A 19872-nucleotide genomic window follows, 5' to 3' on the forward strand; every position below is an offset into this window, starting at 1 on the left:
CTTTCCCGCGGTGCTGCTCTCCTGGGTCTGGTTTTTCTGTTCTCTTCAGGCCTGCGCATCGCAGGTACCAGGTGAGATGCATTTACACACTGGAGAAAAGTTAATTTAGCAGAACTTGCCATGAAGCATGTCCCTTACGGTGAGCCAGAGCGGCCGCAGACTCTTTGCAGTCGCTGATTGTGCTCGCTCCACGTCCCGGGGAGCCCGCCCGGCTGCAGCACGGCTTTGCGCTTGGGTTTATAGTTAATGCTCTTTGGAATAAGTGTCGTTTAAAAAATATCCAGCCAAGAACGAGCACAAGATGTCATTCCAGTGAAGGATTTTTTTGTTTTTAGAAGGACAGTAGTTTCTATTAAAGGAAATCGGCAGCTCTCGGCCTTTAGCCCTGGGCAGGAGAGGAGCTTCGAGGGTGCGTCCCTTCGCTTGCGGGGCTGAGGTAGGTTTCTGAACTCCTCCAAACTGCATGAAGCTCCAATCAAGACATTCCTTCCACGTCTGGTAGTTTTATAGTTAACCTGTGAAGCTTTTGTGTACGAAGCAGAGGTCCTGGGAAGGGATGAGAAACAAGCTATTTTTACTCCATCACAAATAGGGCTTGGCATGTTTATTTTCGACTCTGGAGCCGCTCAGGCCAGTGTGGGGTTTTTTTATAGTCTTCTACTGTTACTATCAGATTAAAAAATAGACTTGAACTCTGGAAATCACAGGAAAATAGGGTGTCCCAGTGTACTTGGCTCTGAGGAAGCCGCAGGGAGGAGTTGGTGGCATCGCCTGTGTCGTGCAGTGTGCCGGTCTCGGGGTCTCCTGCGTGTCAGAGGATGCTTTGCTGAGCCACCAGCTGACGATGGACTACGTGCCCTTCTATTGTATAAACTGCCCTGCCGAGAAGCTGTTGCCTTGCTGGGTGTCCTGGCTGGATGCTGAAGTCCCCAGCTGAAGAACTTGAGGATCTCTGGGGAGCAGAGACCATTAGGTGAGCGATGCTGCAGCAGGTCGTTTCCCACCTCCTGCTGCAGAGATGATGTCAGTTGCCAGGTCACCAGCATAGCTTTGAATCATTTTTTTGCTGCAAAGAAGTTCACCAGGCAGTGGGAGATGAAATTAATGAGACCAGCTCATTTTCCTGCTGCCACCGGAGTCTGAAAGAGGGAGGATTTAGGTCAGTCCTGCTCGAAGAGCGGGCCCTGTCCCCAGCCCCGCACGACCAGCTCTCTGGTCCTGCTGACGTGGTGTGCTCAAGGAGCGTCCCTTTAATTGCAGGTGTCCTTTACGCAGGCGCTTCACGCTTTTCAGCTCTTTATCCCGGTTTATTATTAGAAGCCGTTAAAAGCGTGGCCAGCGATGTGCTCACGCCGTGGCGGCGGCGAGCACGGCTTTCAGCGGCGGGTCACAGCCTCTTTGTGTCGGGCGTGGTACAGACATGGAACACAAGCAGCCCCGATCCCATCTGCCCACGCAGGCTTAACCGAGCGCCTTTGCTTAACCGAGACACCCAGACAGCAGCTAGCCCAGACCCCCGGGCTGGGAGACCCCGCCGAGCCCCTGCTCTGACCCAGCCCCTTTGGGTGTGGGCTGGAGACGTAGCTGATCCGAGAGACTGCGATGTTTATTAGGAAGCAATACTCTACCGGGAAAGTGGTCAAGTTATCGACTGATTAATTAATTCACTAATAAACACCGCTGGTGGTAATTTACAGTGAGTGTTTTGCACACTTACATCTCCAAAGCTGGTAATTATTACTGCTAAACCTGACGAATCACCCTAATGCTGAATCACAAACGTGTCCCCCTTCCCTCCCACACCACTCTGTGTTGGGGTGCGAGTCCGTCCGGGTTTGCCCCCCCACGGCAGCTCTTTTGGATGCAGACTGGATGGACAGCCCGGCAGGTTGTCCAGGGGGGTTCCCCGGCATCCCGAAGGGGTTCAGCCTGCACACTGGGGCCGTGGCTGTCCCTCCGTGCCCCTGCTGCTACCGCAGGAAGATTGACCCTCCTTTTTTCTTTATATTACACCTTATTCTCCACTTTTTCCCCCCACTATTTCTGGACTCACCTCTTCATTGCCCCTGTCCTTCCCTTTCTCTGCCCAGACTCCCAAATAACCCGTTATTTTTGCTCAGAGGTTTCAACCCTGCTGCATCCATACCCAAATCCGGCGTTCCTGGTGCTTAGGCAACCTTAGCCTGGTGTGACTGTATCGCTGCTATGGTCATCTTGGTACGGGTGGCCTTGCAACTCGCCGCTCCCCAGAGCTCCTCTACAATTATTTGGCTCATACTGGTGGTATGTTGGGTACCCTACGCCCGAGACAAATGTCCCTGAGACAAGTCACACCACTTTAGCCTCGATTCCTTTATGTCCAACAAGGCACAAGCAGTTCCTTACATGCAGTCTGCATACTAGTGTAACAAATTACCATTCTTCACAGTTTTTAGGTTCACACAGCATCCTTACCCTTGGAAGGGCTGTGCCGTGGCTCCCTGCGGAGGAGTGGTGTTCCACCAGGACCTCCTGCTCCCAGCTGCCCTTGAAGGATTTACAGCCTGAGCTGTAAGGGTGGGAAAGGAGATAGAGGGGTCATCTAACCCTGCTGGAGCAAACTGATGTGCCTTCGGTCACAGAGAATGGCTCCTCTGACCTGATGTAGCTGGTAACCGGTGAGGCACGCTGGCAGGCCGGTCTCCTCCACCTCCCCCGTGGGGCTGGTAGAGATGACTGTGGTACCTTGGGCGTGTTTTCCCCCTTTCAATAGCAACCAAGAGCTTGACAAGCAGGAGGTTTTCAGCTTGGCTGGTATTTCAGCTTGGTCGATATCTGTTCGACTGACTTAAAACTGGCTTTCAAAAATAAGGCAACCAGGCTCGGAGTGTCTGGTCTGTTCTCCAAAGAAAACACATGCTTGGCCACAGCTGTGTGTGTTTTGGATTAAGCAGGCCTGGATTTATTTGCAAATATTAATATTTGTGTACTGTAAAGCGCCAGTGGAAATCCATGCTCTGAAGGTTAAGCCATGTTTTGTCGGTGTCTCTGGCGCACAAGAACCCGTATCCCAGCTGGGGTGGGAGCTGGAGGGGCAGAGCGACCAGCGCAGCTGGGGTGCAGGACCTGCCCGTAGCCGTACCCTGCTCTTTGCTAGTGCTTTGGACCTTCCAAAACCACGACTGCCGCGTCTGGGTTTTCCCTTTTTGCCTGTCAGGCAAGAGAGTTAGATACCACTGTGAATGCAGCGTGTTTCGTTGAAGTGCCTGGGTCCAGACCTGTTTGCAGGCAGGGTGCCCAGGTTAGGGCGCAGGGTGATCCGTTCTCCCTCTACACACCCTGTTGTGAGAGGAGAAGGGCGTTTGGGGAGCTTTGGCGTGTCTGTGGTGTCGTTGACTTGTTACGTGCAGCACTCGTGTCCTGGCAGCCTCGCACGCTGCTCAAACGGAGCTCCCAGAAGTTGCTGCCAGTTGTATGTGCTGTGGCTTTGTCAATGACAAAAATACCTCAGTCCAGAGAGAGTTACTTTGCATGTAGGATTACTGGTGTATTTTCTTTGCTTATTGGCCTGTAAAAAAGGGGAAAAAAAAACCAAACAATCTAGATTTGAAAATAAAACCAGTGGTGTTGGTTTGTGAACAAAGATGTGTTAATCCACAGAACTCAGGCTTGATATATCGGTAGAGACCTAATGTTATAACACAGAATAAATGCGTTTGTAGAAAAGCACCTGAAAAAACCCCAAAGATGATCCTATGCTATAACCAAGGTAACAGCAGAGTTTTAAAAATCAGCAGCAAATTTGGCTGGGAGCCTGCAGGTCTGACATTTGAAGCATCGCACTGCGCTTGACTATTATCATAAGTTTTGAAACAAAGTGACTTAAAATACTTTATTTATAGAAAATATACTCAAAGACTGGAATGCAACTGTAGTAATGCTTCAAATATCCCTGGAAGAGCTGTACGGCTGGTCAGTGTACATTGCCCATACTCTATTTTCAACTCTTCCCAACGTTTCCGCAGGTCTTTTGGACAGCTTCTCCCTGGGGTGCTGCCGGCAGGGCTCTGCGCTGAGCCCCCCAGCAAGGGAGACCTGCTGATCTTCCCCGGCTGTCCCGGAGCAGGGTGCTGGGGGGCCACCCAGCGCCACGAACCCCTTCCCCAGCTGGTGTGGGTCCCTTACCCCGGGACAGGCACAGCTGCGGGCTTGCCCTCCTTGTGCTGCCGGAGGAATTCAACCCTTCGGCCAAATAACTCACTCCTCCTTCCCTGGGACCAGCCAGCCTGTCCCCCCATGAAACAGCCCTTCCCGGGGTGCTCGCTGCCAGGGGCTCTGCTCCCATGGCTCAAGGGGACTGCGGGGAATGAGCACCCCACCACGCACACCGGTCCTCCTAAGGCACCCTAAGCAATTTGCTGTATTTATTTTATTTCCCATGTTTGCTGCACTGGCTTTTCCCACCCCTCCTGGCTTTTCCCACCCCTCCTGGCTTTTCCCACCCCTCCTGGCTTTTCCCACCCCTCCTGGCTTTTCCCACCCTGGTTTCCTCAAAACTAGGAACCTGTCAGGTGCATTTTTATCAATGGAATATCCCTAACAGCCAACTCTGACCTCTTAAATAATCCTCTCAAGGAAGAGGAAGCCCGAAGGGTTGGGAACAGTGTCTATAACCACTTTATAGCTTGCAGCTTTGACCTGGAAGGAGTTGAAATCGATGTGTTTGTCCCTCCTGCAGAATAAACAGCCTTGCGAGGACTTTGGCAAGCGGAGCTGTGGCTCTTTCTGAGCCCGTTGCATAGTTTACTTTCTGGGACAAAGGCTACTTAGACATCTGGATTGCACTGGGGATTTGAGGGGAAGAGTAAATTGTTAGTTTGCGGTGTGACTGGAGAATGGCTTTGATGGCTTTGCGAGCGCACTCGCCCCGGCTCACCGCTGCACGGGCTGAATCCGCGTCCTCCTGCTTCAGAAGGAGAAACTGTGACTGCAGCAGCTGTTTGCCGTGTCCTGGGAACGGTGGGGCTGGGTAGACCTTTCCTGACCTTCTGGTGCGTTAAGAAAACATGCTCATTTTATGGGCAGTTAATTTATAGAAAGTTCCTGTTTAAATTTCCTCCGAGCGCCGTAAAACCGGAGGACAGCTGCACCCATTAGCCCAGCTAATCAAATGCTGCTCACACCTGGCTCGCCCTCCCCTTCCCCTCCCTGCCGCTCGCTTTTGGCTCCTTGGGAAGAGCGGCCGTGGCAGCTTTGGGAAATACCCTCCAAAACTGGTCGGGAAGCTGCTCTGCTCTGATGGTGTTTGGGGTGTCCTGCTTGCCGAGCCACGGCTCTGGGCTCTTCCCCAGGAGCATCCGGGATAAGTCAGATGTTGTGTTTCATTCACCCTCATTTATAAAGGCACCTCTGCTCTGCTGTAAGGAGTGGTACTGCCTGTCGATGGAAATAACCACCCCTGGCTGAAAGAAAAAGCTGGTTTGCGTTTTGCTCCTCATCCAGGCACAGGGAAAGCTGCGTTTATTTCCTGCTGCCTTCTCCCTCCTTCCCCAAAGTTGACAAATAAGCAAAAACTGGTAGACTTGTTTGCAGTTGTGTTTGTGCCTCTTTCAGGGAAAGGAAAGCGCTTTTAGGAGGGTGCTGGGGCACCCAAGCTCCAGAAACCCCGCTTCGCCTGGCCTCCCTGCGGCAACCAGGCTGATACGATTTCAGGGTATGCGCTCTAATAAATTTGATGCTAATAGCTAATTTTGATCTAGTTTGACAGAGAGTTCAGGATCTTTAAGACACTGAGCTCTTGAGAGTTTGTTGGAGCTGCTTTTTCCTCTTCTGACAACAAGCATCCATCCGTCCCTCCCTCTGCTTCGAGGCTCCGCTATAGTTGTATGGGTTTATTTTCCTTTGCCTTCTTGCCGTGTTAAAACTAACATGAAGAAAAGGAGGAACTTCCACCCCATCTCCAGGGCTGAAAACCAGAACTAAACTCCTGCTCCTTCACTGCCAGCAGTATCCGTTGCTGCTCTGCACAGCTGGGCTGCCGGCTGTCCGTGCTCATCAGCCCTCCGCTGCGGGGAAGGCAGCGAAGCCTTCGCCCCTCTGGGGAGGCTGCCCTGTGCTCACCCTTATCTCCCTTTGATTCTAGGGGGTGGTTGACCAGTGCAGAAAATTACTTTGGCATGAGCAGCTGGAGGGTAGAGAGACTTTTCTGGAGCCCCTAGCACCTGCTTTATCTGCCAGGCATTTAATAGAGGTATGATGGCAGGGGCGAGCAAAGGGGAGCGCTTAACACCCGTTATAAGTTTCTGAACCTGCAAGGGCTCCTGGAATAAACCCCTTCAGCAGGTTCCTCGCTCTTATGCAAGAAAACTGTCTTGGGCACGCTCGGGGCCTGAAATCTCTTCGTTTTGTTTAAGCTGGGGCCTGTTTCCCTTCCTTTAAATCTGCTCTGCAGCAGTTGATAAGCAGCCGGTCCCTTCTCAGGGAGAAAATGCTGCGGAAAGCAATGCCAGGAATGTGAGCAGCAGGTGGGGACTGGCAGATGTACTTATCAATCACAGCAGGCTGACGGAGTGGTTTATTCCTCTGAAGAGCTACTGTTTGCCTCCGGCTTGGTTGGTGCCTGTCTTCTCCAAGCCCCTCCAGCCTTTACCGGGGTTGGAGATGACAGTGGGGTAGTTTTCTCATTTTTTCTGGGGCATGGCATGCTCCGTGAAGGATTCCCTGCTCCAGGAGGCCACGAGAAGTGGGGTGGTGGGGGCAGACCCTCTAGATCACGCTGGAAGGGTCACAGCAGCATGCCTAGTAAATAACATGTTACGTCTTGGGCATGGGCTTTGGGAAATCTTGCTTCCACGTTGCCCAAGTAGAAGGCAGAGTCGATTAGTTAATTGAATTTGCTGCACTGTTGCTTTTCAAAACATGACTTCATATCTCAGGGGAGCCTGGAGTTATTTCTGTGGACAAAACCCTATTTTAAGGTGGTGATTCTTTGAGGGGATCACCTGCATTGACAAGTGAGAAGGCTGTGCAGCTCCGGATTGCAGAACTGCACTTGTAGAAAGGGGAGCGGGACCCTCTGGTCATTGGGGGTCTGAAGGGCTTTAGCCATGGCGTGAATACTTGATTTTTGCTGCTGCCGCTCCTGATTTTTTTGAGCACCTTGCGTTGGGGTTGCTGCCTTTTGGTAGCAGGACAACCTGATTTACATGAAATTACAGGCTGAAAGGTGAAAAGCCTTTATCTGTTGATCCCTAGGCATTTTTCCCCGGTGTGTTGGCAGTGTATGTTCCAAGCAGAGCAAACCTGCTGTCACAAATGACATTATGAATGTTTTTCCCAGCCTCTCAGCTTTCCTTCTGGCTGACGTGCTTGTGTCAGAGTAGGTGTTATCCCAGTGCTTCGGATCCACTCCGGTTCTGTGCACTGGTCCTTGCAAAACCCAGAATAAGCCATAGACTTTTAGGTGATGTGATCAGACGTCTCTGGGCTGCTTCAGCTGGGCTGGATAACTCGTTGCCTGCAGTGCTTCAGGGCACCCATCTCCAGTCGCAGTAGTTTGGCTTCACTGGGGCACTGCTGATGTAGGTAGCGGATATCTTTTAAAAAAAAATGAAGGCACATCTGCCCCGAGTCCTCTTATCAGTTTTTCTTCAGATTGCTTCTTGTTTTTGTGAAAGAGCAGTGCAAGAAAGCAATGGCTTTCCCAGGGGAGAAAAGGAGTAAGAAGGGAGCAGACAGCACTACAGTGCAGAATAAAGACCTCAGGAACACTACTTTTTGCAGCAGCAAAATGTTATTTTCAATCTCCGCTCAGACAGCACCACCTTGCCTAAACAGGGCTCGCATTTGGGAGCTGCTTCCTTCGGGTTTCCAACTAGTTCAGATTCTAGAGCAAAGGCAGAAGTCCCTGTTGCAGGACTTCCCTGCATTAATTCCCACTTGGAGTGGATTCGGGCTAAAACTGGGTGTGGGGTAGCCTGCTTTAGCTGCTGTGGCAGTTTTTCCTCCCCAGGCCAGTGTGGAGGAGCGGTGAGTGTCTGGGTGACACTGCTCCTGCTGCAGAGACTGTCTGATGGTGGAGTTGCATTTAACTCTTGAACTGGAATTTCCCATGCTGTGGCTCTGCCGCAGGCTTTGTTTCAGCTTTTCAGCAAAAGCAGTTCAGCCATTTCCAAGAGTTAAAGGATTAAAAAAAAAAAAAAAAAAGCTTTAGGTGGTCAGTATTTACAAAACCAAACAGAAACTAAGTGCTTGCATTGAGAGGTACTTGGTGTGGCACAATGGCTGGAAGGTTGGCAGCCCCAACCAGGACGTGCCATCTCCTCTCCCAGCAAAAATGCTCCCTATCTTATGTATCTTATCAGGTCACAGGCATCTGAAAGGCTCTCAGTTCACCAGTGCTTTGTAGACTTGATCTGTCAAGTTAAGGTTTTCAAAGATCCTGTCCATACAGGGCATCCTCCAGCCCAGGGCGGAGGGGCTGAATGGTTGCTGGGGTGGGAGGGAGGTGCTGCCACCAGCCGCCCCCAGCACTGGGAGCAGGATCCAGTCTCTCCTGGGCAGCTTGCTGACAGCCATGGGTGGGTGAAGGACTTGCCTGTCTCAAAGGGAGAGACAACAAAAAGTTGGAAAAGGTGTGGAGGAGTGAATTGTGGTGCTTGCTGTGATGAGCTTACAGACAACCTTAATTCTCAGGTATTCTGACTTTTTTAACTCATTATTTGCAACCCTGAGGTTTTAGGTATTGTCTGCATTACCTAGAGCAACATCATATGTTGTTGGGAGAGGGGGTTTTAGGCTCAGCCTACAGCAATGGGCAAAGTTCCCAGCTGGCATAAGGTATCGAGGAATAAATGAGAGGCAGCCTGTCTTCCGCTGCTGCCCTGCGGTGGGAGGCACCCCTGGTATCTTAGAAAGCTTTTTTTTTGCCTGTTTTTTTTTGTGGAAGGTGATTCAGTTCTGTAACCTGGTTTTGTTTGCTCTGGACTTTGCTGCAACAGAGTAGTGGAGGCCTTTGGAGGACAGCACTGAATTTAGGATTATAGTTGCGAAGTCCCAAAACTGCATCATTCTTGATCGTTATCCTCGCTGCAGCTGCTGACCAGCTGTTGTAGCTGTGGTCGTACATGACTCTGGGAAGTGCCAGGTACAAAAGTCTGCCTGAGGAGTTCAGCCTGTCCAGCGGCAAGGCTGAGATGCAGCAAAGCTGCAGTAGGGACCTTGTCTGAACTGGGAAAAAAATGCTTCCTTTGGGGAGGCTGGCAAATGAGTCCTGGCTGTTTGCTGTTTTAAAAACTAACTGCTTTATGTGAGACACCTTCGTGGTGTTGGGGAGGGCATCCTCTCCCGTCCAGCGCACAGCCGGTGACGGTGATGCTGTGGTGCAGACACAGCGTTGTTGTCCCTGATCAGAGACCTGCTCAGTGAGTGCTCGGTGACTGTAACCAGTAAGCCAGGTTATTTTTGACATAGCTTCTCTGAGCTGCTAAAACCACATTTTTCCTCTACAACCCGTTATTAAGCCCAGAAGAGACTCAAGCGCCAATCCAGAGCTGCTCTTCAGAGGTGGGCTGTTGTAGAGCTGAAGACGAACCCTGGCTGCAGTGTAACTGCTTTTTTTTCTTGTTAAACTTTCAGCCTAGCCCCCTCCAGGTGAGGAAACAGTGGTTGTGACCAGGCTTTGTCACTGGCTCTGCTGAACGACTTGTCACACGCGGACCGTTCGGCATCCTCCAAACGTGGTACAATGTGCAAATAGTTCCCCTGGGACCAGCCTGGTCTCGGCTGAGACCTCACAGGTTCTCCCTGAACCTACTATCTTTTACTGCCAGTAAGCCAAGGAAATACTGTATAACCATTGAAATAAAGTAACACGAGCAAAGCGAAGCTGTGGTGCACGTAATTGGGTACCTAATTGCTGCGCTTGCCACCTGGGGATGGGAATTGCTCTCCCGCTCTGGAGGCTGAATGGGCCGTACTGTGATAAGCAGTTTAATTGTTTCCCCGCATCTGCGGCACTGCTGTAAAGCTGAACACACCTTCAGAGCCGAACCGCCTCTCCGCGACTCCAAGGCTGCATTTTTCCTGTGGCGCCTGAGCATCTCTCTTCATACAGCCCTTACGCTCTCACTAAGCTGTTTATGTGCTCCGCGGCTGTTTGATAGCAATGAGCCATCGGGTTTTCTGGGAAGCGTTTCAGATTCACTGAGATAGAAGAACAGCCCTAGGAATGTGACTGTGTGAGCAGCGAGGAGAGTCCGGTGGGTGCCAGTAAGGGGATGCCCTCTTAAACTGATCACTGGGGTTTGGGCATGGCCTTAGTAGTGAGGATCAGGTGGGTGCTGAGCAGAAATCGAAGCAAGAATGACTTAGGGGGGGTGGATTCAGAAGAAAAGGCTTGGAGGGGTTAAGGACAAATGTATTTGTCTGCTGTTACGTGCTCTCAGGACTGCGGTGGGTGGTTGGTGGGCTGGGGAGCGGGGTTGTCCTTGTTTCTCTCCCAGGGTCAGCACAGACTGTGCCTGGGGCTGGGCTCTGCTCCGAGTGCCTCAAGGCAGAGAACGTGGCTCTGTGTGAGCAGAGCTCAAAGTAATGAAAATGTGGGCATAGAGGCAGTGCTGTTGCAGAGGATTGCAAAGGCAGAGTGCGCCTAACTTGGCTAAGAAATGCAGACGTGAAGGGGAGAGTGGGGTTTTGGGTGTCCAGAGCACATGTGGGGAGCAAGCAGAGATGATGCTTGGCTCGGAGAGACTTGAACTGGTACAAAACCCAGCTGAGTGCTGGTTTAATGTTCATTGTTGCCTTGGAATGGCATCCTGACTGCTTTCCTGGGGCGTACCTTGGAGCTGTGATGACTTCGCCCCCATTCCTGGGATTCTTGCAGAAGGAGTAGGTAGTCATCAATGCTTCGCTATGTTACTTTGCACTGGGAAAGCAGTCGGTACAGGATCTGTCCCATCTTCTTATTCCATTTTTTTTCCTCTTTACAACTTAAATTCATGTTTTAATCTGCTCACTTGAGTCAGGAAGGCACAGCTGTTGCCATCTTCCGTGTCTTGGTGCAGCTGTGAGTCCCCGCTGCTGTCCCTTCGCAGCCGGCCGGACTGTCACCCAGGAAGCCGTGGGACACGGTGTCAGCGCGCTGGGAAGGCAGGCTGCAGTCTTTGGTCTGCTGTGAGGAAGCTCCAATGGCAAGGCAAAACAGAGGGGTGCAGCCTGTGCCCACGCTATTTGAAATACACTGCAACTTGGATTTTTTTCCCCCTCAAAAAACATGGAGGTCTTGTTTCCACCCACTCTGACCCGTACAAGGTGGATTTCCTGTGAGGATGGGAGAAATTACAGGATTTTTCTGCTGTGGTGAAAACTTGGGACCGTTTTTTGAGGACTGATAGCAGATGCTGTGCTAGCTAGTTAACTGTTGCAAATGTGTTACACTCTGTGGCTGCTTATGGAAGAAAAATATCAGTTTTCCGTGTCTTGTCCTTGCTGTCTGTCTGCCTCCCCTTTTCCTGCACGTACTCTGCCTTTGCCCAGTTTTAAATAACGTGTCTGGTGGCTGAGCAGGTCAATTCGATCCTATTTTTTTCCAGTTATCTGCTGGGCTTTCCCTGCCAGCAGGAAAAGTCAGGAGTCTACAGAAACTCCTGGTAAGTATCTTTGCTGCCATAGGAAGACTTTCATTTAATTTAAGCTGAAACCTGTCAGAAATGGATTTAAAACCATGCTTTCTGGGAAGCAATTTTTTTCAGTCCCTTGGACTTTCTTGTGTGTGGAATTGGGGCACTGGCAGGATGTGCTTGTGTTGGAATTGCTGCGGGGGCATTGCTTGGAGCAACCCTTGAAACTTCTTTGACTGCTTGCAGAGAGGGGCCACGTCACCCTGCAATGTATTTAGTCGATCATGCTGGCTTTGTGTGCATGTCAGGGTTGTTTCTCTAAAGGTAAAGCCCTTTTTGGCCAGATCCTGAATGAAGTAGTCGGAATGGTTCTCGCGTTGAAATAATTCAGCTTGTCTCTTGATATTTCTCAATACCAGAGCAGGGTGGGGAGAAAAGCTGGAGCTCTCTCTGCGTTGGTGGACCTGCAATGAGCAGCTCCAGCCTTCCCCACTCCTAGCTGAAGCCATGAAGGTCATGGTCAAAACCAGATGAGGGTTATTTTTTAATTATGTAGTGCGAGTAAACAAGGTAATTGAGCTGAAAGATAATGCAGTGACATTAATGCTGCAGGAATGCAATGCAGACTCTGTTAGTGTCTTGTCTTCTAAGGTGCTCATCTTTGCTTTTTCATTTACATCAATGTTCTTGCTCCAGAGCAGTTGGGAAGCAGATGGACCTGTGAAGCCACACACTGTCCTTCTGCCTCGGTGAGCTTGTGCTGTCGGTGATCTGTTGCTTTCAGATTTACTATGTGAACGAAAGGCTGGCCAGCTCGCGCCAGAGGTTATTGTGAAGAGCAGACAGTTTTACTGAAGCAGTCCAGCCCTTTGCTCCCTGGTCTCTAGCAAGAGGAGAAGGCACCTCGGAAAATGTGTACCTGCGGGAAGAGGTTATCGGTTTGGGTTTTGGTGACTCCTGAATTTCTGTGGGTTTAAGAGAATGGAACCCTACTGATCTTCAAGGAGTTAATTCCTCCATCAGAAGCTTTCTCTGCCTCTGTGGCATGGGAGCAATGCTGCTTCGTTTTGCAGCTTTCCCGTTTTATGCTTGATGGTTAAAGTTGGAACATTTATATCTCATTCTGCCAAGAAGCGTTTAGAATAGTTTTCATGAGACACATCAAAAGTTGCAGGTCCACAGCTGATGCCCTGGCCGCTCTGCATAAATCACTGGGTGGTAAATATATTTAAATGAAGAGCTGTGGCAGTCTTGCTAGCTGAGTAATAAATCAGGGCTGAGCAACTCCATGAGGCTGAATCTTAATGCCTTGGCTTTAGTTGCAGGGTGGGGTGGTAACGCTTATGGAACGGCAGGATGTTTCTAAACAGACTGTGCCTGCCCTTAGTTACGCTGCCACAGAGAATATAAACGATGCTGCGTACGTAACTGAAGGGCTGAAAATGGCTTTTTGTTGGTGTTGTCGCCTCGTTTCGTGTGCCCGCTTAAGATCAGCTGTTTGTGCTTTACATCCCTTCCGCAGCAGCAGCGAATCTTGTGCTGGGCAGTCAGGTCCCTGGCAGGTGGGGGAGAGACCCTAAGCCTTGCCTTCCAGTCCTGTGCTTAGTGCCCCAGCCCTGGTGCTGTGACATCAGCCTATAGGAAATGATGGTGCTTACACGCTTTCAAGGATCCTCTTGAAATATTTCATTATCTGAGGAATTTTGTGGAATACCCAGAAGGTGATTATAAACCCTTGGAATGTGGCTGCCTCTGCAGAAAGCACTCCAGCCAAACAGCATTTTGAGGCGCCTCTTGAATATGAAACCTCATCAAGATTCTCTTTTTTTTTTTTTTTTTTTTTCCAGATTTGGATTTGGTTCGTGCAACCCTTGGGCTGTTTGTTCCTCACACTAGAGGCACACCTGCCCAAGCTGCCCGTGCTCAGGTGCTCCCGCGCTTCGCTGCCTGCCTCGGTACCATTAGCAAAGGGTTTCCTTCAGAGCAGGATCTGGAAGCACGATCCGGTTTTCTAAGAAGGGGCTTTGCAGGACTACCCTGCCCATCAGCCTGTCCTTCGCCCCTCTAATAGCTTCTGCTTGCTAACTTGACAGAAAGAGCTTTATACCTTTTTTTATTTAAAAAAAAAAAAATTAAAGGCAGGCAGGTAGGTGGAAGGGTTTTGGCTAAAAGGACACACCAAAGCTTGCCGCTCTCCTCTGTGTGACTAGTGAAAGCCAAACTGTGGTGGAAACTTCAGCGAGATTTCCTGCCTTGCTGGATGTGGGAGTTTATCCCTCGGGGTCTTTCTCTTTTTGTGTGGACTCTTTAGTACTAAAAAGACAAATGTCCAGTGGAAGCTTCCTCTCTGATTAGGATATTCGTCATTTCTCTTCCGCGTGGATTCTCTGAAGCCTCGTAAGGGGCTTTGTTCAGCCTTTAATTCAATTAAGAAATCAAGCAGGAGATGCAAATCTTTTTAGCCTCGTTGGTTTCCGTGCTCGTGGCTACATCTGAAGAGAACGTCTCCTGGGTAGTACAACAGGGCAGCTTAGGGAGGAAGTATTTTTCTGGGCTTCAGCTGAGCTTTCAGGTGCTGCTGGAGGCTTGTGGATGATTTTGTCCCTTTGGAGCATGGGGTGGAGGAAAGACTGTGGTCACCTCTTGGTGCCTTGGTTTAAACCCGTTTCTGAAGCAGCACATTCGATAGAGACCTGCTTTCCAGCCGGCTGACTTCTGTCAAAGGTCGTTAGCTGGTGTGAATTAGACTTGAAACAGCTGGTGGATGGTGAGTGATGCCAGGGGACAGGGCACGCAGTGGTGACTGTCACGCCAGCTGCTCTCACGCATGTCCTTCGGCGCTAGCCGGGGAACGACCTGCCTGCTGAGAAATACAACGTCGAGTTCATGCCTCGTAGGCCTCGCATTTAAAAAGTCACGTCTTGTATCTTGCTTCGTGCAGGTTTGTGCTTTCTCGTCTTGTCATCGGGTGCCTCAGCTGTACTTTGTCGCTAGAGCTGCTCAGGGGTCCTCTAGATCCCTTGTTAGGCTGCCTTTGTTAGACAAAGTTTATTTTGCTTTTTTAGACATCATCATTTGTGCCTCTCACGGACAGGGATGGCTGAGACACAGTCTGGGCTGTTCTTAGCATGCTTGGGGAAGGCAGAGGCAGTCTGGGCCGATCTTGGTATCCTTGAGGACTTGCATTTTGGTACAGAAGTCCATGTTAGTTTTAGAACTATATAAAACTCAGCTTTGTTCGTGCAAATTTGCATGAAAACCAGTTGGACCCTCATGTAAATTGTTTCTAGAGAGTCCAGAATCAGACTTCAGTGAACACAAGCATGGGGAGCCCATGGAGGGCTGGGGAATTTATCTCAAGTCCTAAATCTTCTGCTTCCAATGTTTCCAACAACAAGTGCCACTCAAATCAGAGTGCGGTGTCACGGGGACTGGTCTGCTGCCTTGTGTACACTAACCAGTGAGAGAACTCTTTCGTGGTGCAAATTGAAATCGCTCTAATTTTTCAGAGGGGTGCTTTGGTCTCATTGCTGTCAGCTGCCCCTCCAGGCCCTTCTGCCACCCCATGTGTCCTCTGTCCCGGGCTCTCCCACAGGATGGCTTCTGCTAAAATGCTTTTCCGTCCAAAGTGAACGCTGCTGTCTTCACTTTGGAATGAACTTCAAGCAGATTCAGCAAGATGTGAAGCTTTCCTGGCAAAAGAGAAATCTAGAGTCAAAAATACCTGTTTTATCTTGGTGCCTTGAGTTCTGGCTTTTACTGACTCTTGGAAACTGATAAAGCGTTTGTATGCGTGTGTACATATACATGCCTGTCATGTTTGTCTTCAAAGTATGCATTTTTATAGCATTTGTGCGGAAGGAGCTCTTAGCCCCGTCTTTTTTTTTTAGTTTGTTTTAACCTCTTGTAGTTTAATATCCTGTGGGTTTTAGTACTAGCTTTAGCTTACATTCCCTTAAACACAGAATTAAATTTTAGGACTTCTACACTCTCTCACTCTGTTTCCAGACAAAATCAGGAGTCACAAGTGGCGTTTTGAGGGGCTTGCTCTGGCTGTGCACTAGAAACCCAAGTGAAGCCAGAGCCAGGTTAGGCTGTGTGCCCTTCGGCAGCCGGACCCTCGCTCTGCCCTGCTACAGCTGTATATTTAGCCTACGTGCCCTTTCCAGTAACAGCCAGGAGAAGATGCCTGGAGAGGAATGCGAGTCATCGCTTCCCTGAATGCCGTCCGGGATCCTGCTATCTGTCACGAAGTGCTGCTTGAGCCAGAAGTGCTGCCTTGGTAACTCCACCTTCTACAAAACTGTCCCATCCCATCCCACCCTTTTTTTTTTTAACCCACGTGAAGTGTTAACATTCATGCTCACAACCCCATTGGGTCTCGGGAGGATGTCCTTGTTTTGTTTGGCTTTGAGCCTGGTTCAGGTTAGTTCAGAGTCCTTTTATTAGAGGAGAGCGTGGGCTCTTGTTCCCCATTGCCCTCGTGCCCCAGCGCATCCCACTGTGTTCTCCTCCAGCTTCCTCCAGGAAGGATTTGTTTTGTACCTTTGATCCATCGCCCTTCTCTGCCAGCCCCCCCCTCGAGACGGAGCTCGCTTGCAGGGTGCAAGCAGTGGTTAACGAGTGAGGTGGCACTGGTGAAGCTGTCCTCAGTCATCATCTGGAGTCCTGTGCTTGTTGGGGGACATTTATATCCTCATTCGCCTGTTTGCTGCCAGCAGCCAGGAGCATGGCAGTTCTACCTGACTGCAGTGTTTGTAATTACAGGGAAAAAATTATCTCTGAGGCCTTCTAAATACTTGGGAAGATAATATCTGAGTTTCCTTTCAACTGAATGCACTTGAAGATAGGATCTGAGTTGGCTGTCTGGGAATAATAAAGTGGGAGGAAGGGATTGATTGTGGTTGCTGAAACTTTCATCAAAGATTCAGAAGTTCTCGCCCAGCCAAAACCTGCGGCTGCCGGTCACTGCCACGGGTCAGGCACAGCAGCCCCTCCAGGCATGGCTCGAGCACAGGACAAGCAGCACGCACAGGGGCTAAGCGAGCGGGATTGACAAGCGGGGGGACATCTGTGTGACAAAAAGTGCTGCAGGAGTCAGGTCAGTGTGCCGGTGGGTAGTCGAGAGGTGCTTGTGGGTACCGTACTCCTCCTCTCCTGCCTCCCCAGGCCTGCGGGAGGCCGGGGAAGGCGCTTGCTTCCAGAAGGAGTTTTATTGCTGCACCTTGCAGGGGATATGTACTCTGCAGGAAGAGAAAAACATGCTGGTAGAAGGGCTCTGGCATCCTTTGTGCTTCTGCTGCTGCTCTGCAGTGGCCCTTGCACGCACTGCTGCAGGAGTGCCCCTGGCTGGAGGTCCTGGGGGGCTGCTGGGGCTGCTTCCCCCTGCACAGCTCCTGCTGGGGCTGCTTCCCCCCCCTGCACAGCTCTTGCTGGAGGGAGGGATACCGAGAGTAAGTCCTCAGCACTTATCTCTTCCAGGGCAAGGAGTCTTCCCGGGAGCAGAGTCTCCAGCTGGGAAGGGCAGTAGGGTGGCCCAGCTTCTGGACAGGCAGATGCAATATAGGTTAAAAAGGGGAAATTCTGCTTTTTGCATCTTTTCTCTCTATCTGAGAGCTTCCTCTGCAAGAAGTGCCGGAGATTGCACATCTTAATGAACACACAAGCTGTGTGGTGTCTGGAGTGGTCCAGCTTCCCCTGACCGCTCACTCAGCACTCTGCTGTCAGTCGGTGTCTGGTCCCAGGCTGGGGGAGAACCACAAGGAGGTTTCGTTGGCCAAGGGGAGATGTGAGATGCAAATGAGAGGGCTGTGGGAAGGCTTCTTCCCCTCTTGGTGGCACAAAACTGTAGTTTTAAACAAAAGGAAGAGGAAGCTTTCTGTTGTCTTCCATTAAGCTGTAGGAAAGTTAAATATCTTGGTGCTTACTCTAGCGGAATAAAGACCGCTGCGAGGTGTCGATTGCTGTGACCACTTCCCGTACAAGCTTCGCGGAGCTGCTTGTGGCATGTGTGACTTGAAGCAACAAGTCAGTGGCAGTTTGCAGCCGTGGTCCCCCTCAGCAGGAGGGTGCTGCTTGTTCCCCTGCCCAGCACGCATTTTTAGCACTGCTGTTTTGGGGTGGTTTTGTTTTGGGTTTTTTTTTTTTTTTCAGTGTCGGGGTTTCCTGTTACTGACACCAGATGTGCTGGAGACAAGCAACACAGAAATACAAGAAGGGACAAAACAGAAAAAAGCATCTTTTTTGTATGTATGTCCTTTGGGCTACATGTGTGTTCTGTTGGGCGTTTAACTTGGTGACAACACAGGGTTGGGCGTAGCTGCAGAAGAGCGCGCTGAAATGCAATTTTAGGGCAAAGAATTGAGTACGGCTCGGTGTGTACATCCTCTTCTGGTGGTGTCTGGGGTGACCAGCTAACGATGGCAAGCTTGTCAGCCGGCTCAGGGGGCAGAGGGTGGAAGGGGCTCCCGGAGCGTTCCTCTGGGGCTCCCTGCTGAGAAGGCTTTCTCTTGCAGTCCCATCTGTGATACCAAGCTGCCTGCTGCTTTGGTTTTGAGGTACGTATGGCTGTAGGCAGGCAGCTGTGGTTGCAGCGTTAGAATGAACTTGTCTTTTAGAGAAGACATCCAGTCTCGGTGTAAAGCCGCCATCCCTGCAGGTGCTGTGCAGGACAGGGTGCCGTCGCCCTGAGCACAGAGGTGCCCCTTCCTTCCTCCACCTTGCCTGCTCCCTCGCAGCAGCTGCGTGCCGGTTAGTCTGCATGCGACGAGTGCATCCCAGTGCAGTTCCCCTCCTGCGCGTCCCTGTCCATAGCTCATCACAGGCACAGCAGCGTCTGGAGCCTGGGTCATCTGTGAACGCACACGGCTGAAGCTGTTGAGGTTGGAAATAACCCCCAGAGTCATTTGCAGCACGTTCCATAGCCTGTAACGTGGGCTGTTGGAGGGGCTGCTGCCTTTCAGGGGACGTCCGGAGCTGCGCAATGTAGAAACTCTTACTGTTTCCTCAATTTCACGCTCCAGAGCGTTCTTTGTGCGTCTAATGTGTCAAGCTCACAGACTGGCGTGCTCTTAGACTTGAGGAGACTGTGTCTGTTAGTTCATACGCTTGGTGCTGGGCTGCTCTGCCCAGACGTGCTGCCTCCGAGCGGTTTCTCCCTCCTGCCGCCCTCCCCAGACTCCTTCAGCCCCGCGCAGACACGTAGGGAGCACCGGCCGCCACTGCCGGGACCGCGCCGCCGGGCTGGCACCGTCGGTGCCTGCTGTCATGTTTTGGAGCGGGGAGCATGTACGGCAGAGTGCCATCTTTGTGTGCCTGGCCGGTGACGCTGGATCTCATCATTCCTCCTGCTCGCTGCCTTGACACGCAGGCGTGTGGCAGCTGACGGGACTTGCCCAGAGATCTCCTGTGGAAACACGCACAGGAGATCTTTGCAGAGACAATAGCTCTCTTCTGGAAAGTTGCACTGGCCTTTTTTAGCAGTCTTTAGTTTGCTTCCTTGGAGAAAGGCCACTCATTTAGTGCTTCCTTTAATGAGGATATTGGTAAATAAGCAATCAGGTAAGTGGGATTCCTTCTAACTCTCCTAACACCTTCTTATCTGGAGTAGAGGATTGCACGGCAGTTACCCGCGCTTTCTGCCTGCGAGGCTCAGGGGCATTAATATGCTGGTGGTGATTAATTACCGCGGCCCAGTGATGTGATTGTGTGCTTGGGCAATTGGATTACATGCAGCTGGATGGAGAGTTCACTTTCCCTGGTTCTCGCTGAAGCAGTGGTGTAATTGTCCACGGAGGAAGAGTGATATCTGGGGCAGCCACACTCCTCCTGCCAGGGCGCTTCCCCTGGCCCGATGCTCCCCATCCTGTGATGGGCAGAAGGAAAGGTCTCTGGGAAGATGCGTGGCTGGGAGTAGCTCCTTTGTCCTGCTCTCAGTCCTTCCTTTCGGTCCCATCTGCTGCCTGTGCTATTCTGCATTCCTGAATAACGAAGGTAGAGCATGTGCCTTACATGGCAGCGGGCCTTGTAGCTGCATGGAGAAGGAGCGAGCTCCAGCCTTGTCTTGACAAGTCAGCATCATATCAAGCACAGCATCATATCAACATAACTTCACCAAGCAGGCCCAGCTCTGTGTCTCTGAGATGGGGGGTTTGGCACTGGAGATCAGGCATCAACGTTGGCACGTGCACCGAGCGCTAGGACTGAAGCAGATGTTGATACTGGCTTTGATGTCTCATCCAACACTCTGGAGGCTCGAAGTTGAGACCAAACGAGC

The 19872-nt window shown here is 50.9% G+C and overlaps 1 protein-coding gene across 7 annotated transcripts in view; it reads left to right on the forward strand.

The window, feature by feature from the left end:
- The window catches only part of DAG1 (dystroglycan 1), a 53768-nt gene that overhangs the window by 13424 nt on the left and 20472 nt on the right, over positions 1–19872 (forward strand). The window contains exon 1 of one of the 7 annotated variants that reach the window (XM_068419873.1): positions 50–71. The exons of 4 other annotated variants lie outside the window; for them this stretch is intronic. The gene's annotated coding sequence lies outside the window, so the exon portion shown is untranslated. Of the gene's footprint in view, positions 1–49; positions 72–418; positions 437–730; positions 974–19872 lie in introns of those variants that run through there. 2 more of the 7 variants (XM_068419876.1, XM_068419872.1) reach the window with 2 other exon arrangements.

The sequence above is a fragment of the Nyctibius grandis genome, chromosome 29, assembly GCF_013368605.1.
Source record: "Nyctibius grandis isolate bNycGra1 chromosome 29, bNycGra1.pri, whole genome shotgun sequence".
Classification (NCBI taxonomy): domain Eukaryota; kingdom Metazoa; phylum Chordata; class Aves; order Nyctibiiformes; family Nyctibiidae; genus Nyctibius; species Nyctibius grandis.